The 24076-nt window shown below is 40.9% G+C and overlaps 1 long non-coding RNA gene, 13 other non-coding genes and 1 pseudogene across 14 annotated transcripts; all 15 read left to right on the top strand.

The window, feature by feature from the left end:
• The first annotated feature begins 1255 nt into the window (after window positions 1–1255).
• On the top strand, window positions 1256–1321 carry LOC113276937. Its single transcript, XR_003324723.1, has one exon. It is a non-coding gene; the product is annotated as a small nucleolar RNA U49 (small nucleolar RNA).
• A 712-nt stretch (window positions 1322–2033) lies between these two features.
• Window positions 2034–2126, top strand: LOC113276664. Its single transcript, XR_003324599.1, has one exon. It is a non-coding gene; the product is annotated as a small nucleolar RNA SNORD96 family (small nucleolar RNA).
• Window positions 2127–2158: 32 nt separating this feature from the next.
• LOC113276944 lies at window positions 2159–2245 on the top strand. The gene has a single exon (XR_003324728.1). It is a non-coding gene; the product is annotated as a small nucleolar RNA U36a (small nucleolar RNA).
• A 64-nt stretch (window positions 2246–2309) lies between these two features.
• On the top strand, window positions 2310–2399 carry LOC113276841. The gene has a single exon (XR_003324630.1). It is a non-coding gene; the product is annotated as a small nucleolar RNA Z223 (small nucleolar RNA).
• Window positions 2400–2472: 73 nt separating this feature from the next.
• Window positions 2473–2586, top strand: LOC113276854. Its single transcript, XR_003324645.1, has one exon. It is a non-coding gene; the product is annotated as a small nucleolar RNA Z278 (small nucleolar RNA).
• Window positions 2587–2667: 81 nt separating this feature from the next.
• Window positions 2668–6090, top strand: LOC113274557. The gene is made up of 2 exons (XR_003323063.1): window positions 2668–4710; window positions 5418–6090. It is a non-coding gene; the product is annotated as an uncharacterized LOC113274557 (long non-coding RNA).
• LOC113276922 lies at window positions 2747–2856 on the top strand. Its single transcript, XR_003324710.1, has one exon. It is a non-coding gene; the product is annotated as a small nucleolar RNA snoR97 (small nucleolar RNA).
• LOC113276673 lies at window positions 4240–4331 on the top strand. The gene has a single exon (XR_003324603.1). It is a non-coding gene; the product is annotated as a small nucleolar RNA SNORD96 family (small nucleolar RNA).
• On the top strand, window positions 4656–4742 carry LOC113276938. The gene has a single exon (XR_003324724.1). It is a non-coding gene; the product is annotated as a small nucleolar RNA U36a (small nucleolar RNA).
• On the top strand, window positions 5361–5471 carry LOC113276921. Its single transcript, XR_003324709.1, has one exon. It is a non-coding gene; the product is annotated as a small nucleolar RNA snoR97 (small nucleolar RNA).
• A 280-nt stretch (window positions 6091–6370) lies between the features above and the next one.
• LOC113276670 lies at window positions 6371–6466 on the top strand (annotated as a pseudogene).
• Window positions 6467–6713: 247 nt separating this feature from the next.
• On the top strand, window positions 6714–6823 carry LOC113276920. The gene has a single exon (XR_003324708.1). It is a non-coding gene; the product is annotated as a small nucleolar RNA snoR97 (small nucleolar RNA).
• Window positions 6824–7338: 515 nt separating this feature from the next.
• Window positions 7339–7422, top strand: LOC113276926. The gene has a single exon (XR_003324714.1). It is a non-coding gene; the product is annotated as a small nucleolar RNA snoR8a (small nucleolar RNA).
• A 200-nt stretch (window positions 7423–7622) lies between these two features.
• LOC113276672 lies at window positions 7623–7713 on the top strand. The gene has a single exon (XR_003324602.1). It is a non-coding gene; the product is annotated as a small nucleolar RNA SNORD96 family (small nucleolar RNA).
• Window positions 7714–8452: 739 nt separating this feature from the next.
• On the top strand, window positions 8453–8561 carry LOC113276923. Its single transcript, XR_003324711.1, has one exon. It is a non-coding gene; the product is annotated as a small nucleolar RNA snoR97 (small nucleolar RNA).
• Window positions 8562–24076: the final 15515 nt, after the last annotated feature.

Here is a 24076-nt window from a genome sequence, read left to right as displayed (position 1 = left end):
TACCCCGAGCAACGTTTTTGGTTCTAGGTCTGTGGGTTTCATTTCCCTTATCCATTGTTTTATAAACGAATCGACGATGTTTTGATTTTACGATTCACGGCGATGTTTCGGTTGAACACAAGAACGAGGGAAATTTTTTTTTTCTTCCACAATCGGTAGATAATATGAAACTGTAAGAAGAAGAGTTGAAATGAGTAGAATTTTTTTTGATTTGGTTTTTATACAGTTTTACCAGAAGGGCATTTATGTAACTTCAATATCATATAGGCTACCCCTTAACTAGAGTCTTTGACTGGGTATAAATTGATGGCCCCTAAATCCTTTCGGGTGGCCCCTAAAAACGCGAGGATAAAGATTATCCAAAATTGGTGTGAGAAATATAAAAGAGAAATTTAAAAAAGACTATCCAAAATTTGTGTGAGAATTATAAATACGAAATATAAAAGGAAAATTTTAAAAATATTGAATTTAAGAACTTTATAAGGAATCTAATTTTTAGAGTTAAATGCATGTTTTTTTTAAAAGGAACGAGGGATATATTTATTTCCTCAGTTATATTAATTTCTTTAATATTTTAGATTGGGTCACGTTAAAAATGGATTATTGAATATAAAGAATTCAAGGGTATATTAGAGAGTTCGTCGAAAAAGTATGACTATAAACAGAAGTTGGACACAATTTTGAAACTGACGAAAAAGGAATAGAGAACGGTCTTTCAGAAACAGAGGGAGCAAAATTGTTAGAGTGCAAATAAGGTGAGCAAAATTATTCTAACCAATATAAGTTTTGAAACGAATGACCCATGATTGCTAAAAGCTGTTGCCAAACCTTTCAGGATGCCATTCTATATTAGACAAAAGAATTCAAAATGATCCTAACCATCAGATCAGTTAAATGATATCCCCTGCTAATACCGGTATCCCCTTTAGCCATCATGGAATGATCAAGGTAAGTATTGTAACCTTTACCATTCCCAGTTGAGTCCCAGCTCCATTTTAAAGTCCAGTTGTTCCTCGACTGGCCCAAAGGCCTTAAACGGGTCAGTATTTGTACTGCCCATAACGGACCGTAAAGATCCCACTTTAGGCTTTTCTCCTGCTATAATCTGACTCGGAGTCTCATATAAATCCCTTTTGCTTTCATCTTTCAGAAACCCTAGTTTTTTCTTCTTCTTCTTACTGTATTAGTGAAGATTTCTCGTTTGATTTTTATTCTGTTTGGTCGATGTTTTGTTGATTTTCGGTTGAATGATTAATCCCGATGAGGAAGCGAACCCAAAAGATAGGAAGTGCCGTATGACACTCTTACACGCAGCAGTTTGATTTCGTTTCTTCCTATTAAACCAAGAAACTTCTATTGGGATTTGGATCCGTTTGATTATGAATTTCCGAAGAATTCTTTTGATTTCAGATCTTTGCAAGTCCAATTTCCTTAGATTAGTATTGGCGGTGGTGGTTGTTTCGATTCTTTCCGCTGTGTGTATGATTTGGAAAGGGAATCTGAGGGTATTTCTATCTCTATTTCTTGTTGATTTTCTCTAGTTTTCCTTTGATAGGAATTGTATTTGTTTCTGTAGAATCTTAATTTGGTTTCATTGTTGCATGTATATTTGTATGATGATATGGCTGGAATAGAATACCAAATTAGGTGAGAGGAAATACTATCATGTTTTGTGAGTATGAGCAAAATCAGCAGCAGCATAGAAAGGATTCAAGTTATTGTAAATTGATGTTTGTATTCACCGCGCGTGATAATGTTCCTCCCATCTTAATGTGTATGTTTCTAGTTTATCTGATTTTTAGTGATCTGTTTAGGGATTTGTATGTTTGTAAAATTCTCTCTTTCATAGATTGGACCAAACCTGTTATGTTTGTAAAATCCATTTGTAGTACAAAAAACTTGAGATGTTGATGGTCGAAAGATCTCCATTTCAGGTGGTCTCATATTCCATTGCCTTGGGGAGCTGCGTTGTGGCCATTACCTCTTGGGACTGGCCATGAGACATACATTTTAGTTACATGGTTTGGCATATAAAGCCTATGAGGATATTGAATTATAAAGAACACCATCTTTCGGGACTGAATGGCTTAACGCCTTGGTGAAATAATTCTGCAATTCTGAGGCTTGTAGCTTAACCAGTATGTTTTAGTCTCATAAATGGCTTTGATTACAAAATACACTCTCTTCTGAGAGTTATCTATGAAGCTAAAAAGGTAAAAATGGTTGAATTTCTTGATATGAGCCATATTTTATAGACTAAGCGATCTAGGATATTTTATTCAGTTACATGTTATTGAATTAATTGTGAAATTCGGCAGTGATGATCATTACACAGCTTTATGCCAGTTCTGCTTCAGAAAATTCTTGATAGAGAGAGCTGAAATATGTCTGAGGCTAGTTTTGTTTATCTTTTTATAGATGTCTTTATGATGATGTTATCCAAAGTAAAGATTTATGAGTACTAATTCAGCAGCCTAGGATGATGTTATCCAATTAGTTTAGATGTGGTGGAACTGAGACCCTGTTTACAGGGAGAACCCCTTGGGGAAAATATATTTGTTTGAGAATAATGGATCTAACTGAGGCATTTTTCATACTGATTTGATCTCAAATACTGTTTTTTTGTTTATGTTTTTCTGTTTTTCCTCTTTTTGCTAATATTTCTAATTGTTTAGTTTACTCCTGTATCATGTTTTTGAGTTTCCACTTTCAACTATTCTCCTTGTCCTGTTAACTGATGTGTTCGGATAACTGGTGGACATGGAGAGTGAAACAACTCATACAGTGTGTGCTTGCGTGGCATGAGCTTCTTTCTTTCGTTAACGAGACTGGAGTCTAATGAAGAGCACTACATTTTCTAAGTCAAATTTCTTGACTGTTTAGTTAAGCTTTCTCCTTCGATTTTATCTGTTTTTATTTATGGTTGGGTGATTAATCCTGATGATGGAGCTAACCCAAAATTCTTGACTGTATTAAGGTTTCTCCTTCGATGAGTTCAAATCTCCTTGGTTTAGCATTGGCGTTTCATTTCTTTTTGCCGTGTGTATGATCTGATATAATTTTCTCTAGTTTTTGTTGTTGCTTTATATAGATTCTTTAGTTTTGTTGGTGATTTGGGAATGGGATTGTATCTATCTGGATTTTGTGTATGTTGTATGATGATATCTCTAGAAAAGAGCACCAAATTGGGGGAGAGGAAAATATCATCATGATCTTATTTTTAGTATGAACAAATTCAACAGCAGCAGTGTAAATCTGGATTTCAAGTTATGTTTAATATCATGTTTGTATTTACTGTGATATTCCTCCTATCTTAGTCTGAATGTTTTGATAGTCTCGTATATATTTCCTTTACATCATCTACCAATATCAGTTCCCCTCTCTCTTCCGCCTCTCGAATACCTGATTTCTTCTTCGTTTTCGTTTGATTTTTATTCTGTTTGTTCGATGTTTTCTTGATTTTCCGTATGACACTCTTAAACGCAGCAGCTTGATTTCGTTTCTTCCTATTAAACCAAGAAACTTCTATTGAGATGTGGACCGGTTTTGATCTGTTTGATTAAGAATTTACAAAGAATTCTTCCGATTTCAGATCACTGCAAGTTCGTTCTCCTTAGATTAGTATTGGCGGTGTTGGTTGTTTCGGTTCATTCTGCTGTGTGGATGATTAGGAAAGGAAATCTGAGGGTATTTCTCTCTATTTATTGTTGATTTTTTTTTTTTTTTTGAATTGTACTTGTTCTGTGGAATCTTAATTTGGTCATGTGTAGGGGTTTCATTGTTGATTATTAATGCTTGTATATATTAGTATGATGATATAGCTGGAAAAGAATACCAAATTAGGTGAGAGGAAATACCATCATGTTTTGTGAGTATGAACAAAATCAGCAGCAGCATAGATCAGGGTTGGAGTTATTGTAAATTGATGTTTGTATTCACCGTGCGTGATGATAGTCCTCCCATCTTAATGTGTATTTTTCTAGTGTATCTGATTTTTAGTGATCTGTTTAGGGACTTGTATGATATCGGCGGGGGAGATTTTGGCAAAAATTCTCTCATTCATAAATCGGAGCAAACCAATTATGGTTGTAAAATCCATTTGTAAACGCCGTAGAAAAAACTTGAGATGTTGATGGTCGAAAGATCTCCATCTCAGGTGGTCTCATATTCCATTGCCTTGGGGAGCTGCGTTGTGGCCATTACCTCTTGGGACTGGCCATGAGACATACATTTGTTCAATAATTTAGGAGGATATCGAATTATAAAGAACACCATCTTTCCGGACTGAATGGCTTAACGCCTTGGGGACATATTCTGCAATTCTGAGGCTTGTAGGTTTGAATTTTATTGGCAACAATTCTGAGGCTTGTGCATATAGATTTTAATTTTATTGTTCACATTCTTAATCTTCTTAGCAACCAATAACAAACTGCTTGGTATTCAACTATCCTGTTGGCTTGATTCCATGTAGCATAGTCTTGGCTACCAATAACGAACTGCTTGGTATTCAACTATCCTGTTGGCTTGAATCCATGTAGCATAGCACACAAGTATGGTGCTTCTAGAAGATATTTATTGTGTTTATTTGCTTTTGATTTAGTTATGGCAGTGAACCTGGGGGTTGAGTCACATTAGCATCTATTTGATCATAAAATTGGCTACGATTACAAAATACCCGCGCTTCTGAGAGTAATCTATGAAGCTAAAAAGGTAAAAATGGTTGAATTTCTTGATATGAGCCAATTTTTCCATGTGGCTTGAAAACATCTTCATCATAGTTATTCTTATTGTATATCGCTCTCGCATTTATCTCCACCACACATGCATGATAGACTCCATCTACCCATAGAATATGAGCTTCCCTATTAAATCTTAACTTAATTTTTTTTGTACCTCTTTAGTTTTCTTATAATTGTTCTTTACGCCCAAGCATTATGGAATGATGAATTATACAGTAATACACTTGGGATTCAACTGCCTGATGAATTGAAATTTGTTGGTATGGACAATGGATACGACTCTTCAGGCAGGCAGCTTAAATGAGCCATTTGATTTGATTTTGATGCAGAACATTGAACCTAAAACTTAGAGCATCCACTGAGAGCATCCTCTGCTCTGGAACCCCTTACAGAGAGCATGCCAGTAGGTAGATATGTAGTGGAACTGAGACCCTGTTTACAGGGAGAACCCCTTGGATAAACTATATTCACATGACAATGATGGAACTAACTGAGGCACTAAGGCATTTTTCACACTGATTTGGCCTGGCCTGCAGTACTTTTTGTTTTTGTTTTTTTGCTCTTGTAGCACGATTTGAGTTTCAACTATCAACTGTTCTTCATGTACTGTTAACTGTTGTGTTCGGATAACTGGTGGAGAAGACTGAAAGAACTCATAGAGTGTGTGTTGTCTTGCAGAAGCTTCGTCTTTCGTAATTAACAAGACTGGAGTTTAATAACAGCACCACTTTTTCGTAGTCAAATGGTTTCTCCTCGACTTTCATCAAGCGAACCCAAAAGATAGGAAGTGCTATATGACACTCTTAAACGCAGCAGTTTGATTTCTTTTCTTCCGATTAAACCAAGAAACTTCTATTGAGATTCGAACGGATCTTGATCTGTTTGATTAAGAATTTCCAAAGAATTCTTCCGATTTCAGATCACTTCAAGTCCGATCTCTGTGGTGGTGGTTTCGATTCTTCCTGCTGTGTGTATGATTTGGAAAGGAAATCTGAGGGTATTTATCTTCTAATTTTCCTTTGCTGTGATTTGTAAATAGAAATTCTGTGCTTTGATCCTGTTAAGGGTTTGGGTTTTCGTTGTTTTATGATGATATCTCCGGAAAAGAATACCAAATTAGGTGAGAGGAAATACCATAATGTTTTGTGAGTATGAACAAAATCAGCAGCAGCATAGATCAGGGTTGGAGTTATTATAAAATGATGTTTGTATTCACCGTGCATGATGATAGTCCTCCCATCTTAATATCAGTTAATATCAGAATTGAATTTATTGTAAATTGATGTTTGTATTCACATTGCGTGATGGTATTCCTCCCATCTTAATTTGGATGTTTCTAGTTTCTGGTCTATCTGATTTTTATTGATCTGTATAGGTAATTGTATCTTATCGGCGGGGGAGATTTTGGCAAAAATTCTCTCTTTCATAGATTGGAGCAAACCTTTTATGTTTGTTGAATCCATTTGTAAACGTCGTACAAAAAGCCTGAGTTGTTGATGGTCGAAAGGTCTCCATCTCAGGTGGTCTCATATTCCATTGCCTTGGGGAGCTGCGTTGTGGCCATTACCTCTTGGGACTGGCCATGAGACATACATATTTATTCGATAATTAGTTACATAGTTTGGTATATATAGCCTATGAGGATGTCGAATAATAAAGAACACCGTCTGTCTTTCGGGACTGAATGGCTTAACGCCTTGGTGACATATTCTGCAATTCTGAGGCTTTTATGTGTACTCGCTTATTTCGATGGTTTTGCCTCTAAAAGTTGGAACTGAGACCTTGTTTACAGGGAGAACCTATTGGGGAAACTATATTCATATGACCATAATGGATCTAACTGAGGCATTATGGCATTTTCCGTACAGATTTCGGCCTGTAATTTGTATTTTGTTCATTTCTTTGCTACTTCTTGGTAGTAGTTTAGTTTCCTCATGTATTATGTTTTGAGTTTCAACTATTCTCCATATCCTGTATAACTGTTGGAGATGAAGACTGAAACAACTCATAGAGTGTGTGTTGTCTAGCTGAAGCTTCTTCTTTCGTAACTAATGAGACTGGAGTCTAATAACAGCACTACATTTTGTAAGTCGAAATTCTTGACTAAAAGCTTTATTTGTTGTTTCACCAATAATGTATTTTTGCTAGCTTAGGTTCTTCATTACTCTGCTCATAAGCTAATTCCTAGGTATGCTCGTCTTATTGTGTTCCATAGCATCTTGTTGTGCTTGCAAGTGACAGTTTGAATATGCTGCAGTACTGGGAATTGCTGGGACTTACCCTTGGTAAGATGGTTTTTAGGGGGTTTCAACTGATCAATCTTATGGATCTCCCTAGATCTCCCTAAGTTCCTTAGAATTTTGTTTCCCCTCTTCATCCACAGTAGTACAAACATTAAAGTTGGGTAGAACTGGTGATCATCAGAATCCCCCTAGCTACGGAACCAATTTTTCCTGGTGGCGTGAAAACATCTTCATTTTAGTTATTATTTTTGTCTGCTGCTCTCGTATTCATCTCCACCGTACATGCACTTTATTACTGAAGTTCTGTTTTCCTTTTTTTCTTAGTTTTTCGAAATTAGTCAAGATTTTATGAGATTGGGGTTGCGATGATTATAAAAATTCCTCGTATAGAATGCTAAATTGCATGATAGATTCCATCTACCCATAGAATATGAGCTTCCCTATCAAGTCTTAACTTAATTATTTGTACCTCTTTAGTTTTCTTATAATTGTTCTTTACGGTCAAGCATTATGGAATGATGAATAATATACAGTAATACACTTGGTGAGGATATAAGCATTATGGAATGATGAATAATATACAGTAATACACTTGGTGAGGATATAAGCATTATGGAATGATGAATAATATACAGTAATACACTTGGTGAGGATATCGGATATAAAGAACACCATCTTTCGGGACTGAATGGCATAACCCCTTGGCGACACATTCTGCAATTGTGAGGCTTATAACTTAAATTTTATTCCCCATCTTTTTTATGCATTGTCTAGCTTGTCTATATATTTCCTATACATCTTATACATCCATTTAGTCTAGACGAGGTTGATGGTAGTCATTGAAGCTGTATTATGTTTTTTACATATCATGGTATAACAGTAAGTTGAATTTTTCCTTTTTTGGCTGGGTTGTTGACGAGACCGTGGAAGAAGAAACATGAATCCATTCTTTAACAAATTGCTTCTTGGCTATTCTTGATTGAGTATTGATGCCAAAGAATGCATCTATGTTTTTCTTCCACTGTTTAAATGACACCACACAGTTGTTGAGCTTGCTCAGGAAACACAAATATATCACTAATCAAATAGTCTACTTAGATTTGCTCAGTCATAGAGGGAAATATGAAAATAGGTGCGTTTACACGTGGGGTGTTACTTATTTCGATAACTCTGGCTGCATTTTGATCATGAGTACATGTCTTATAAAATTGGCTATGATTACGAAATACCGGCTTCTGAAGATTAATGAGTTTAATCAGTATTGAGAAGCCTATGATGATGTTATCTAGTTAGTTGAGATGTTGTGGAACTGAGACCCTGTTTACAGTGAGAGGAAACAGTATTCATATGGCAATTTTCATAATGATTTGGCCTGTAATACTTTTATTTTTCCTCTGGAGTTTTCCCCTGAATTACGCTTTGAGTTTCCACTTTCAACTATTCTCCTTGTCTTGTTAACTGATGTGTTCGGATAACTGGTGGACATGAAGACTGAAACAACTCCGAGTGTGTGCTTGTTTGGCATGAGCTTCTTCTTCTTTCGTTAATGAGACTAGAGTTTAGTAACAGCACTATATTTTTTAAGTTGGATTATTTCTCGACTGTATTAGTTAAGGTTTCTCCTTGTATTTTCAATCTGCTTATTTGGATTTTGATTTGTGGTTCAGTGATTAATCCTGATGAGGGAGGGAAGGGAACCCAAAAGATCAGATTTTTATAAGGCCTGGCCACAGATTTAATTATGGCCCGTGTTGCCAACTTTAGCCCGCCTGTTTGACCTTAGTTTCTTTCCTTTTCTAGGCACAGTTTACAAATTAATAATCCCACATCGGTTGTTTAAAGATTGATGATTTGGTTTATAAGGAAAGATTTGCAGACATACTATTGCCAATTGGTAAGGCTTGGAAAAGCTTGATAACTCTGGTAAAAAATTACCCCGAGACGGGCCATCCTCATCCACACTATCGTATGTATACTTGCACTCGCATATGAGATGAAGATGAGTCTGGGGTACTCTCGTCGTATGTGAGACTCCAATGCTACCTCAACATGGCTCAAGGAGCCTTATTATCCAGTAATCGGAATCTTACCAATTGGTTTTTTGTTTTTCCTCTGTCCAAAACTCACTCACCAAAACTCCTCCAATATCTCCATTTTAAGTGGTCTCATATTCCATTGCCTTGAGGAGACTGGCCATGGGACGTACATTTCTAATTAAGATGTTGTTTTCAACAAATAGTAATTCAGAGGAACGATTTTTTTGGAATCATGGTTTTGCCACCTTTCCTATAGTGATAAGGGGTGTTCTTAAACGTTGAAATGACTAACCCATCCTCAACCTAATTTAATTTAAAACCAACCTAATAACCACCTATATATATATATAACCACCACCTCCTCCCATCACCACCGTTACCACCACCACCTCCGATTATCACCACCACCAACCACCGATTACCACCACCACCGCTCACCACCGCCGATTATCACCACCACCACCTCCGATTATCACCACCACCAACTACCGATTACCACCACCACCTCCTCCCACCACCACCGCCGCCTATTTAAGAAATGTAACAACATCAATGCAATCACAATTAAGTTATGTTACATGATAATTTTATCGAGTATAAAAGACGCCAGCCGCAGCCTGATTCTGTCATGGGATCATTCCGGAGGTATTTTCCAACAAACCCTTCACTTTAATTTGATTTTGATTGCTTCAATCAAATAGAAATCATCAAAATAGGGTTTTAGTAGGAGTTATAGAGCCATGTTCGGTTAGGCCGATTTTCCAAAAATAGGGTTTTACTAACCGAACTTCTTGAAAATGAAGAACACGAAGAACAGTTCGGTGCTATTGGATTTAAAACTAAGTCACCGAACTCTCTGTTCGGTTGTTTCGCAAAAAAATTTAAAACTACAAAGTAACCGAACTCCACCCTTAGAACCGAAAAAAAAACAAATCCAGTCTAACCGAACTGTGTTGTTGTGGCCACTATGTTGAGTTCCAAAATAACCGAACTTAGCCAATAGAGTTCGGTTTTTTCGCAAAATTTTTTAAAACTACAAAGTAACCGAACTTAGCCAATAGAGTTCGGTTGATTCGTAAAAAATACTTTTAACCGAACTCCTTGTATTAGAACAACAGAAGTCCATAAGTTCGGTTCCTTCGCAAAATAAGGATATCACCGAACTTTCGTAGTAACCGAACTTTTGCCTAATTGCATATATGCATATATAATCCCAGTTCGGTTGATTCGCAAAATATGTTGAAGTTTGCGAACCAACCGAACTTCTAACACTAGGTTACTTTTAACCTGCAGTTCGGTTGGAAACTTGGTTGCGTTGAAGTTTGCGAACTAACCGAACACACAAGATGTACCCAAATAAATTGTTAAGTTCAAAGTTCGGTACCTACCATTTTATCCTAGGTAACCGAACATTACACTGTACGACCAAAACCTCCATTAACGAGCGAGTTCGGTAACCTGCGTGTTTGGAAAACGTAACCGAACTACACTTTCAGGTGTGTTCGGTTACATGTTCTTGACATTTGGTAACCGAACTGACCCAAATCTACATAAAAATTTTCATTTTTTTTTTGAAAGTTTGGAGCAATTCAACCAACATTATCTAAGTTTGAAGCACACCTGGGTACCCAAATACCCTTCCTCCGGTTGTGGTTGGTAAAATCCATCATTTTTCATGTTTTCCTTCTTCATCTTCTCTAACTTTACTCTCTCAACAATTCTACTTCTTTAAAAAAAAACCATCTGATTTTTTAATCTCACTAATTATCTTTAACTTAATCATCTCACTAATCATTACACTAACTATTATTAATACTAACTAATCATCACCCAAAATTAATCAGGAGGATAATTTAGGTATTAATATAAATATCCAGATAAGGGGTGACCTAGATTTACTTCTAATATCTTTACTCAAAATAAAACCATGATCCCCTAAAAAATCATGGTCCCAAAAAATCATTCATTCAGGGATTGGGTTAACGCCTTGGTGACATATTCTGCCCTTCCGAGGCTTATATTTTACTTGCATTGTCCATCTTCTTTATACGCATTGTCTATATGTACAACTAATCTTCTGTTTGTGATTTTCTCCTTGTGCATAATTGCAGATTCAGCTTCTTGTTTCTTACTTGAGGACGGGCTTGGATCATCCTACAGCTATTAGGGGAACCCCATGGCCTGATATCCATGATCTGTTTGAACGACTTAGGATCCCCGTTGACAACATGTTCTTTGCTGGAGAGTTCACAAGTTAAAGCTATCAAGGGACTGTGCTCAAGATGGCAGCTGAGGAATGTCTCTTACCAATGGGCCAGATGCGGCTTAGATAGATTAAATACGGGCCGGGAAACCTTATTCGCCAAACTGTTACAAACACTGTTGTTCCTCAACCATAATACTTTGCATGCTCCACGAAACGTGCACTTGTTTTCCTTGTCAAATTTTGGTGCAATTATGCGAAAACTTCTTCTCTTGCCACGGCATACGCGGTCATTCCAAACGTATTGCATACACCGTTACTCACGAGTCATATGTCAAGATTAAAATTGCCAAATTTCACATGGGGTTATCAATCTGGTGGATCCATTAAAAATCATATACTATTACGTACTTTGTTCAGAAGATTTTTTTCTCCAGCGTTTCGTTTATAATTTTGCATATTAAAATGACTACGCAGGAGAGACGGACGTACTGTTGTGTTTGGTCTATAGTAGCACTTATTCTCGTACGATTTTCATTTGGCCTTTGTATGAAATATTTTTGTTTTGCTGGGCAAGGTGTTGTTCGTCTTGCAAGGAGAGGGGATTTCTCGACAAATGCATGTATGTTTGCTTGTCTTCAATTCTAATTCCTTTCCCAGACAAAGGTCTGTTTCTTTGAAGAAGAAGCGCATATGGAAAGGATTTTTCTTGCAAGTCCAGTACCGATGGCCACTGGCAGCACCAAAGTTAACTTTTGTTCATATCATCCACCCGATCCCGTAGTACTTTTTCATCCATGATTAAATTGCGGTAAGAACTAAAATTTATTACAATGCAACATCCAGACACTAGACATATAGAGCAAATAGTAAGTAAGATAGTGGTTTAACTAATCAGGGCTTCAAGTCATCCTTTACGAGAAGCACTATGGAACCCTTTGAGCTCATTATGTTGGAACCCGTTGAGCTCAGAGTTATCACAACCAGCTAAAAACCACTATAAGAGTTCAAACGCGCATGTAAATATGTATTGACCTAACCGGACTCACCTAGAGTTCAGTAACGTTTTTGCATCTGTAGTAAAGACACCAACTGAAACGTCCATAAGGTCCAAGGCAAAATCGGTGTACGTTGTTTGCGATGTCGCTAGTCTTTGTTGTTGAAATTATAACCAAATGGTGGTCAGACAACTTCATTTTATACCAAATAATGGTCCTCCAACATCACATTTTCATAGGCATTTATCGAGTTGTTTCCCCTCTTCCGTCTATCATGTTGCTGCTCTTAATTATTAGGAATCCAAGTCGACATCATTGGTCCCCGACCAAAATGCTTTAAGTCATCATGCTGCCATTAATTATTTGTCCTTGTTTCATTACATGCTGTACAAAACATGCAACCTGTTCTCCTTTTCCAAATTTTGGTGCAAGTATTCGAAAACTTCTTCCCGTGTCATGGCGTATGTGGTCATGGCGTATGTGGTCATTCCAATTAGATTCCACATCCAATTCAATTCCCTCTGCCATCTCATTTTCCAAATCTGTTGACTCTTAGTTCTACAAACATCTTATAGTAGTAACTTTAAGCGTATGACATTGTGAACACATAAATCACGAAGCCATCCACGTGTTCACAAACAATATTCGCATATATTCTGATTCTAGAATTGTACGTCGTATGCGTAAAGGGGATGATTATATCGATTCATCGACTCGAAGCCTTCGAGCTTGTCATTGTCTAGTCGAATATTATCATAAATAATGTTCGTATAAAGGAATAAACAGAGAATCAAGTACAAATGTAAAGCACATGTAGTTCAACGCTGAATGTAAGGTGCTGAAATGTAAATAAGACAAAAATTTACGTGGTTCGACACTAAGGCCTACATCCACGGGGTTGGTGTTTCACTATGTATTGAATGATTACAAAGATAGTCGAATGACTTTAGAGTATACATAGGTCTGCGGAAATAGGGGGATTACTTACTCTTCCTATTTCTCTCTCATATATTCTCCTATAATTGCCATGTATTGGTCGACCCCTTCTCTCTTAGTGGAGAGGGGTATTTATAGGGTTGGAACGTGGGTCCTACTTCTGAGGTGCTGTTGTAATCTTATCTTCTTGTGCTTTGTGCCCATCACGCAGAAGTCTTCGGCATATGCTGCGGCCTGAGCTTGAATACGAAGGATTATCCTCGCCTCTTCCACGAGCTGATTGACACGTGTATATCTCTTTGGTGTTTAATGCGGGTAGATTGATGACTGCTCGTGTCAGACAAGTGTCTCTTTGTCTGGTCATATCTGTGTCAGTCAAACTTCCCCTCAGCCGTTGATCTGGGATCTTCTTGTACTTTGGTCCCATTACGCAGAGGTCTTCGGCATATGCTGCGGCCTGAGCTTGAATACGAAGGGTTATCCTCGCCTCTTCCACGAGCTGATTGACACGTGTATATCTCTTTGGTATTTAATGTGGGTAGATGGATGTCTGCTCGTGTCAGGCAAGTGTCTCTTTGTCTGGTCACATCCGTGTCAGTCAAACTTCCTCTCAGCCGTTGATCTGGGATCTTCCTTGGGATTGGGTGTATTAACACCCAAGGGGCATTATCTGGTGCTCCTCTGAGTCATCGTACCTCTGTGATCCTCTGTCTCTAACCGTCAGATCTGCTGACCGGTGGCATCTTCTAATGAGATGCTTGCTATCATGTTTTGATATCTTGTTTTGCATGCCTTCCACGTGTCTCTTTCCGTACACGTGGTGGATGATGAAAGGTGTACATACAATTTTCCCCTCTTCTTCTGACTTGGGCGTATTTTGCAATTTGGAAGAAGAAAGGCCGTCCTACACGTTTCCCACTTTGCATTAACTTTCCCCATAACTGCTCCTTGGTACGAGGAACGGTTATTGTCTTCTCTAGCTTCATAAATAGGAAAGAGAATGTGAAAAAAACTTTTATCCTCTTCTTGTCAGTGTTCATCCTCTTCTTGTTTTCTATTTTTGTTCTTTAGTCATTTATTATCGTCATTCTTGTGAGGAAGATAACAGCATTCAATTTTCTGTCTCTTTCGCTCTCGATTGTTGTTGCCCCTGTATCAGCATTCAATTTTGATATCTCCGATCCTCCTTTCTTCGACTGTGGTTGGTGCTTGTCGTCCTCTTCTATACAGGTATGGGGTTTTTCATTAACTGCTCATCATTGATTTAACTATGTATCTACCCGTTTGTTTCCTGATGCTGTATTCTTGGCTTTGTGATGAAGAACACACATGTCGAAGCATATATACTTGCCCCTGTTCTTTGTTACAAAGTCTGTGAGTCTGTATCTAAGTATTATCCCTGGATTTGGATGGAGTATTTCTGGTTATTTTTGGTTCTTAGGGTTTTCAATGTTTATCCGGATGAACCATCAATTATGGGTTTTTTGATCTTTAGTGATCTCCTCGTATTCTTCTCTAAACTGTTTTTGTGTTTCCTTGTAGATATGTCTGATCGTCCGCGGGATCCTTACCAAACCCTCCGTTTAGTCCGCCAAGATCCCCTCCGCGTCGAGATTCTGACCGATCTCCACTTGGGGAAGGTCCTTACAAGTCTTCACAATCGGATCCTCGGAGTCATAGGGTTTCGTCTTCCTCTGGTGCGAAGGTTGTGCCTACTAAGAAAGGGGATGTGCCGAAGGGTCCTTCTGGATCTAGGTATGATGTTAACCGTGCCCCTTCTCGTCCTCGTGAATATTCTAAGAGTACGCAGGCTCCTCCTCGTGATGACTCTAGGAGTGCGCGGGCACCTCCTCCTCGTACTGAAACACTGGATGTTCCGCCCCTTCGTTCAATGACTCCTCCTTTAGTGCCTCCGCAGAAATATTTGCCGCCTCCTCCCGCGGTTTCATTCAAAGGGAAGTACTCCAAGGGTACTATGTCGAGAGCTGATCCGTCTAAAAATCTTCCTTCTAAAAGGAAATCTTCGGAATTGAGTCCTACTTCTGATTCCACAGACGAAGAAGAAACTGTCCCCGTGATACGCAGCATTTCCGTTGGTAAGAAGAAGGTCACTTTCAAGCATATTGATCTTGAGATGTTCAAGGAAAAACATGAGCTTCAAGCTTTTGAGGTTCGCTTCTATGCCCCTGACGATGATATCACTTACGAGCTCCTTGCTAAGTATCAGTTTGACGAGTTTCATCTGTTGACTACGGTTGGAGCCTTCGAGGCGGGTCTCATGTTGCCCCTATATAAGTCGGGTGACTCCTTTTATTATGACGTGTTGGCTAGTCGCGAAGGCTCTTCCACGAACACTCATAATCGTTCCGTGTCACAACTATCTGGGAATTATCTTCGTTCACTGAAGGAATGTTACCTGCGAAGCAAGGGAGAGACTATGATGACCTGCTATGTTCCAAATCCTGCTGAGAGAGAGTGGTACACTCCTCAGAATTTTAACAGTTCTTTGGGGATTATGTCAACAGTAGAAACCGTAAGCCGTGGAGTGTTAGTCTTCGTAATATTGCTGCTCCCCGTGGTGAAATTCGTCTTTTGAGTGAGGTGAGTGATGCCAAGCTGAAGTATGTTCCTGGTACTGAGGGATCTGCTAAACGGAAACTCTTTCCTGCTCGTGAAAGGATTAAGCGTGACCATGATTATGAATGGCATGCTACTGTTATTGAGGTAGTTGGTCCTTGGGCTTATGGTTGGATTCCTGGTCCGCGCGGTTGGCGTCCTTCTGAAAACAGCAAGCCTCGTGAAACTCCTCCTGCTCGTTATGGAGATTTCTGTCCTTGGCGTCCGAATTTCGCGGGCATGAATTTTCCTTACGCTCTTGATGTCGTTGATGGATGAGGAGGAGGGTTCTGGTGCTACCCATCCACGAAGAGTGCTGCTGCTGCCAAGGTATAGTTTCTTCTTATATTCTCTATTCTATTTGCCCCTTTTTCCTTGCTTGAAATAATTTTCATTTTTGAAGTGAGGGAAAAAATGAGCCTTTGTGGGGATGTGTACTGGTTTGTAGGTGTCGAAGAAGAAGAAACTTGGACCCAAACAATCTTCTACTGTGGTTACCGGTGAGGCTGAGGTTTATGAGGAGGTTACGAGTCCTGTAAACGAAGGGTATGCTGAGGATGAAGAAATGTCCGATGGAGAAGAGCGTACCGACACTTCTCACCCTGATGACGAAGGTGGTAATGGTGAAGAAGAAGTTGTCGCGGGTGGTGATGGTGAAGAAGGAATTGCCGCGGGTGGTGATGGTGAGTCTGAGGGAATATTACCGTTGGTGGTACTGGCGGGGGGTGGATCTGCCCCTGTTGGCGATAATATTGTGGTGTACTCTGCCCGTTATTTCCCCTGAATTTTCTTTCGGTAGGATATATTCCGCGGGGGAATCCTTTGATGTGAATGCTGCCATGGGTCTTGCCGAAGACTTCTCATTGCTTTCCCCAAATGATGATTGGGATGTGCTTGGGATATTGGTAAAGAAGATGCCACCGGTCAGCAGGCTGAAAACGCCGGTGGTCATACTGAGGCTGGTGATGTCGAGACTTGCGCGAGTGAGGGGAGAACAGCCAAAGGGAAGTCTGCGGTTGAATCTCCTTCAGAGGATTTCCCTTACTCGCTAATGCCTGAAGGCGAAGATGCCATTTTGGCTTGGCTTAAGAAGAAAATCTGATGTTCGTCCCCAACCCTGCCCCAGTGGTCCCGGTGAGAAGAATTCTGACGCTTATACTCGTCAGATGATGCAAGTGTCTTCTGAAGTCCGCGTTGCTGAGATGTGGGAGAAGAATCTGAGAGCTTCAGAAGCTAACCTAGTGGTTGACCCTCCCTCCTCGTTGCTGATATGATGGCCATAGCTGATGGGTATCAATACGGTTTTCCCAGCAGCGTGTCTTAGAGGTAAATCCTTGTACTGATTCCCTCATGATGTACGAACATTGTATTCTTCGCGATATCCGATCCCTTGGGTATAATAATGTTTGTCGTTTGTGACATAGATGATGAGGAGCGAACATTGTAACCATGTTCTATACCAATTCTTTAAAGCAAAGTCTTTAAAGTTGGAGGCTAAGCTTCGTCATAGAGAAGAAGAACTGCGGCCGAGATGGAAATAAGTGAACTGAAGGGTCGCCTGAAGGAAAAGGAGCGGCTGGGTAATGCCGAGGAGAGTCTCCGTTCGGAACTTGCTATAGTCCGCAACGAATTGGAGCAAGCTCGCAGAAATATCGTCCCTCACAGGTTCGTATTTTTTTTGGTCTTTTACTCCTCGTGATTCCCTATTTGTACTTTGGTGTTCTGTCTCAGTCTCCCCACCCTATCTTCAGTGGGTGGAGTCCCCGAGCTCATATGGCTTCGGAAAGAAAGGGAACGACAGAAATCCCGCATTGCAGAGTTGGTGGGTAAGTTGAAAAGCGAAGCCGTAAAGTGGAATGCTCGTGCTGATGAGCACAACGCCTTAACAGCTGAGTGGCGTGAAAAGCGAACACTGATGGTTGATATGCAAAATAAGTACAATCATGACCGTTGTCTGTTTAATGGTACGCTGCTATGGACGCGTGACAACCTGCGTGATGCTCGAGGACATGCTTCGGACTTAGAGGCTAGAGTGCGCTTTTTGGAAGGAGAGTTACAACAGGCTCGTTCTTTCTTAGGCCCCGGGGTTAGGGATAGTATGCTGCTCTTTCCGAGGAAAGAGATAATGCTAGGGCTGAGGTTGGTGCTCTTAGTAAAGCCCTAGCAGCGTCTCGAGCTGATGTTGCTCCGCCAAGTGGAGTCTGAAAGAGATCTTGAAGTGAATGTGTATCGACTCCATAAAAGGATGGGGGAGATGAATGACGAAGTCAACCATCTTCGTCACTTGGATTCAATGAAGCAGGTAGACTTAGACGCGAGTCAATTTGCTCTTACGAACCTTCAAACGGATTATAAGAAACTATCCGACGAATATGACTTTCTTGATGAGGCTCGGGACGCAGTTGTTAATGAGTATGAAGAGGCTTCGGCTAATGTCGAAGGTATAACCTCGTTTTATCGAGTGTGATTCTGTTATTTCTTCGTTTTAACCCCTTGGTATTTCTTGTTTTCAGCACTCGAGGGACAGCTTCACGCAGCAAATGATGAGCTTAAAAAACTCAATCTGCCTTAGTGCAGCAGGAAGGACAAGCCAACTATTTCAAAGGGTTGGCCGCGTCTCGTGAGGAAGCAGCGGAGATTGCCTCCAAAGAGGCGGAACGCCTATCTGCATTGCTGTCTCAGGCCAACCAGCGGACCGCTGTTATCACTTATAAAGCTCGATGTCAGTTGGCTGAAGAGACCAACAAAGTCCTAGATAAGATTGAACTTGATCTTAAAGTCGAACATGGTCTTGTCAAGAATTATCCGCGTCGTCCCCTTCCCGCGCCCTTGCCTGGTTCTTCTGGGCCTTCTTCAGGTGGTAGCGTACCTTCATCTCGCAGAGACAACCCTGTTGATGGAGCTGTATCGTCCAAGTAGATTTCTTTTATTAGTCATAGAAAGTTGATCCTTGTTGATTATATATTTCGGATCATTTTTTGATGTGTTTCCTGCTTTATCTTATTTGCTGAATCTTGTAATCAACTCTTTATGAAATGGATCATCCTTTTGGCATACCTGCGTTATCAATTCATCTTTTTTTAAGTATTGTGAAGTGTTAAACTAGAAATAACTTGCTTTGTAAAAAGTTGAGAGTGTTTGGGTGCGACACCGAAGGTAAATACCTTCGTGATCGTCTTGAGACCTGTCACCCCGCTGGCGAATCCTGGGCCAGAGGATTCCCAAACGGTGGGGGCCGAGGCAGCGTTCTAGGATATGGAATGCTTATTTGAAATATTTACATGCACCCATTCCGTCGACCCGCTGCCTTAAAATTGGTTGGGTATCTCTTTCTGCTGGGTGCCTTCCCCCTGGTCTTACACTCATAGACACTGATAGGGGAGCCCTGAGAGATTGTAGATTAACTACTTTCCCCAATATTGTTAATTTATTATGTAATGTACATGCGTTCACCAGCGGGCCTTTTGACCATTTCGTTTGCTTGAAGATTTCCCAAAAAGTTTGTTTGATTGATAGGTTGAGGCCTGCTACTCCTCGTCCAGAGATAGAAACATGTAAAGCGGTTACGCTGCCTTCTTCTTCTGGTATTCTTCACGCAGATGCAAAGCTGCGCTGTCCTATGGGTAGTACGGTTTGAGCCATTTAGCATTCCAAGGGTGCCGGAGGACCTCGCCTTTCAGATTGCGAAGATAGTAGGAACCGTTTCCCGCAATGTCGTGTATTATAAAAGGTCCTCCCCATGTAGGTGCTAACTTTCCCCATTTCTTCTCTCGTTGATACTGCGGGATTGTTCTTAGCACATACTGCCCTTCTACAAAATTTCGAAGCTTAACCTTTTTGTTGTACTCTCTCGCTAGTCTCCGTTGATAATTTTCCATCTTTTGCAATGCTGCTTCCCTCCTTCTTCCAGGTCGTCCAGTCTCTCTAACATCATGTCTGTTGTGAGATTTTTCTCCCATGCTTCGGTCTTTGTGGTTGGCATGAGGATCTCTGTTGGGATGACTGCTTCAGCTCCATAAGTGAGGAGAAATGGGGACTCCCCAGTGGCAGATCTTCGTGTTGTCCTGTATGCCCATAATACATTGTGTAGCTGTTCACACCATCGCCCCTTGTGTTCGTCTAATTGCTTTTTGAGGATAAGGGCGAGGGTCTTGTTAGTAGCTTCCGCTTGTCCGTTGCTTTGAGGGTATATGGGGGTGGACTTGTTTTTCCTTATTTTGAAAGTGTCGAAGAGCATGTCTATGTTTTTCCCCTGTAATTGTTTACCATTATCGGACACGATTTCCGCTGGTATGCCGAACCTGCAAATAATGTTTTGGAATATGAAAGTAAACACGTCCACGTCTCTGATCCTGGCTAAGGCTTTGGCTTCCACCCATTTACTGAAGTAGTCCGTGGCTACTATCAAAAATCGTCTTTTCCCTGATCCTTCGATGAAAGGCCCAACGATATCTATGCCCCATTTTGCAAATGGCCACGGACTATCCACAGAATTCAACGTTGTTGCTGGTGCGTGTATCTTTTTGGCGAAACGCTGACATTCTTCACATCGTCGGGACATTCTTGCAGCATCTTGTATCATTGTGGGCCAGTAATATCCTTGCATTTTTGCTTTGTCGGCTAGTGATCTCATGCCGCTATGATTCCCTGCGTCACCATAATGGATGTCGTTTAGAATTCGATGCCCCTCTTTCCTGGATAAGCAACGTAGTAACGGTCCGAGGAAAGATTTCTTGTACAGGATCCCATCCCGATCATATCTTCCTACTTTGGAGAGTATTTTCCTGGTTTTTTGTGATCCGCGGGTAAGGTTCCATCCTTGAGAAACGCATGGATCATCATTCTCCAATCATCTTCGTTGTTGAAATCTTCGTCTTGATTTGCTCTTGACAGGATATCTTCTTCGTCAAAATCGTCACGGATGTCTTCTCCCACCTGATCTTCGATATTTTCTTCCACTGTATCTTGATTTGTAGCAAAGGAAAATTGTGATGCAATCGAAGGCTCGTATACCCTTGTTATTTTGATAGCTTCGATACTCTTGTCCTTCAGCATGGATGATATATTGCTAGGGCATCCGCGTGCCTGAGATCCCTTCTGCATAAGTGCCGGAACTTGATGTTCGGAATTTGTGATGCCAAGTGTTTGGACCAAGGCCCATGTAAGCTGAGAGGGTGTCGGCGTACACATTGTATTCGAGCCCTTTTGCCGTATGACACTGCGAATCACTTGTCAGTATTACATCAGTTAACCCCCCCATCTCTATTAGGAGCGGAGGGCATGTACGACTGCCTCGTATCGACGATGTTGTTAGTATGCTCTTTGAATTCTAACCTGAGTGCATGTACGATTCTTTCTCCGTTTGGGGTGGTGATGGCAATGCCTATTCCTGCCCCTTCCTTATTTTTGGAACCATCAAAGAAGACTTCCATTGTCTTTGACTCTTCGCGGTTTGAGGTCATCAACTGGATCCTTGCTTTCCTCGGCGCTTCTGGTGTTTCCCCTAATCTCTTCATCGTTGTCCAGGGGGAGATTTGCTATGAAATCCGCCAAAAACTTGGGATTTTTGGGAATGTTTAATTCATGAATGATGTTGAACTGGTCTAGGTGGGTGTTCCACTTGGCTATTCTACCTACTTTTCCCGCGCTTTTGAGGACTGCTTCTTTCCAGTGGTGCTTTGCATGGGATGCAGATGAAGTGAGTTAGGAAATAGGTTCCAGCTTTTGAGTAGCCCATACTAATGCCAGGATGTTGTTCGCTCTTCGTGTAATTCCTTTCCGCAGAATTGAGGGTCTTGCTGACATAAGATAGGCTGTTTCTATCTTCGTATGGTTTTTGACCAACACTGCGCTAACTGCGTCTTCTGTCTGTCGCTATGTACAATGCCAAAACCTCATCGGATCAGGCTTTCTGCAGGATTGGAATTGAAGCCAGGTTTTCCTTGATTCTTTGGAAGGCTTCTTCGATTCTGCGGTCCATTCAACTTACTCCCATTTTTTGAGAATATTGAAAAAATGTTTGCATTTTTGTCCGAGGATCGGGCAATAAATCTGCCCAAGGCTGCTAAGGACCCATTGAGCTTTTGCACTTCTTTTAAATTCTTCGGAGATGGCATTTCCACTATGGCCTGAATCTTTCGCGGGGTCTAACCTCAATACCCCTTTTTTTTACCAGATATCCGAGGAATTTCCCTGAGGTGACACCGAAGGTGCATTTTTCTGGATTTACTTTCATGTGATGTTTTTCCTCATTGCTTCGAAAATATCTCTCAGGTCCTGGTGGTGATCTTTGCGCAGCCTACTTTTGACGAGCATGTCATCAACGTAGACTTCTAGGGTACTAACCAATCCATGGCCTGAAGATAGCATCGACCATTCTGGTAAGTTGCCCCTGCGTTTCGAAGTCCAAAGGGCATTCTAGTGTAGCAAGGCCATGCGGGGTGTAGAATGTGTGTGTAGTTGATCTTCTTCTGCCAGGGCTACTTGGTTGTAACCAGAATATCTCCATGAATGACAGCTCTTCGTACCCTTCCACTGCTTCAACCAGTTGATCTATGCTCGGTAGGGGATAGCTGTCTTTTGGACATGCCTTGTTGAGGTTAGTAAAGTCGATGCATATCCTAACCCCTCCATTTTCTTAGGAACGACGACCATGTTGGAGATCCATGTAGGGTATTTGACTTCCTTGATGAAGCCTGCTTCTAGTAGTTTCCGAAGTTCTTTTTCTACTCTACTGCCTTATGATACTCTGGTGCAACTTTTCTTATTTGCCTGAAAGGTGGCGTGCCTGGTTTGATGCGCATCGTGTTGGATTATTTTTGGATCAATCCCCGGCATGTCTCCTAACTTCCAGGCGAATACATCCGCGTATTCTTTAAGTAATTTGGTTAAGGAATCTTCTCTTTTTTCGTCCATTATGGTCCCTACTTTGATCATCTTCGGGTTTTCTTCCGTTCCTATGTTGATTTCTTTTACGGGCTCCACTGGTGTGAACACCGGCTTTCGGGTCCCCAAGGACTGGGACGTTCTTTAATTGCTATTTGGTATGTTCTGTCCTTCGTTGGCTTCTGAAGTACTTGCCTCTGTGTTAAGGTTATCATCCTTTGCAAGCCCTTCCCTGTTTCTTGAGGAACAGGTCTATGGCCTTTTCTTTCGCAGCTTCTTTATTTTTGATCCTTCGGGTTTTTCGCTGCTCTTCCTGTTCGTTGTTGATACGATCCTGAGTGGTCTGGCACTCTTTTGCAGAGACCCGATCTCCCTTGATTTCCATCACTCCCTCGGGTGTAGGGAACCTGAGATATTGGTAGTAAGTTGCTGCCACTCCCTTGAGTTTATGTACCCACTTTCGTCCAATAATGGCGTTATAGGGGATGGGGCGTCTACCACGCTGAATCGTGTTTCTACTTTCATGGGCCCGCGTTCACCTGCAACACGATGTCCCAATGGCTTTGTGGGCGCTCCGTTGAACCCGTAGATGGTGTAATAAGAGGTCATCAGTTGTTCATCATGGAGCTTCATCCGTTTGAAGGCGTCGTAGAATAGAACGTTCACTGAGCTTCCCCCGTCGATGAGGATCTTTTTGAGGTTACATCCGGCCACTGGTAGTGTGAGGACCAAGGGATCGTTATGGTCTTCCATATCTTCTTCGATATCTTCAGTATCGAAGATGATAGGTGCGTCCATCCACTCTTCGTGCTCGTCCACCTCTACGCCATCAATCTTATATAATTCGCAGTGGTCTTCGAATTGCTTTCGTAGCCTCTTTCCTATCTGCGCTGTAAGTGAGGGCCCTGCGGCTTCGGAACACGAGATGGTGTTGATTGTGCGGTTTCCCTCTGGAAGTTGGACTTGCTTGGTTCGTTTGGATCTGTCCTCGGTGACTCCTTTCGTATGTATTGCTTGAGTTCGCCAGCATCAATCAATTTTTGGATCATTATTTTGAGGTTTTTGCATTTCTCGGTCTGGTGTCCATTGAAGCAATGATACTCACAGTAATCTTTAGACTTCTCGGTTCTTGGGGGCTGTTTTCCCTTAGACCACGGCCACTCCAAATTTTCCCTTCCTTTGATCTCTCGCAAGATCCGACTAGAATTGAGCTTCGTGTAAACCTGATCTTCGAATTTTCGATCGTCTTTTCGTCGTTCATCTCTTCGTTCCTTCCTATCTTCGTGAGGTCGTTCCACTGAGCTATTTCTTTTGGACCCGCTGGTTTGTTCTGCGGAATTGGTACGGTGAGAGCTCTGCGTTTGTGCCCTCGGGTTCTCACGCTGGATTTCTTCAAGAAGAGCATACTTCTCAATAATTA

The sequence above is a fragment of the Papaver somniferum genome, chromosome 4 (assembly GCF_003573695.1).
Source record: "Papaver somniferum cultivar HN1 chromosome 4, ASM357369v1, whole genome shotgun sequence".
In the NCBI taxonomy this organism is placed as follows: Eukaryota; Viridiplantae; Streptophyta; class Magnoliopsida; order Ranunculales; family Papaveraceae; genus Papaver; species Papaver somniferum.
Note: the sequence above shows the minus strand (reverse complement) of the source record. Positions and strands in the feature narration are given on the sequence as shown.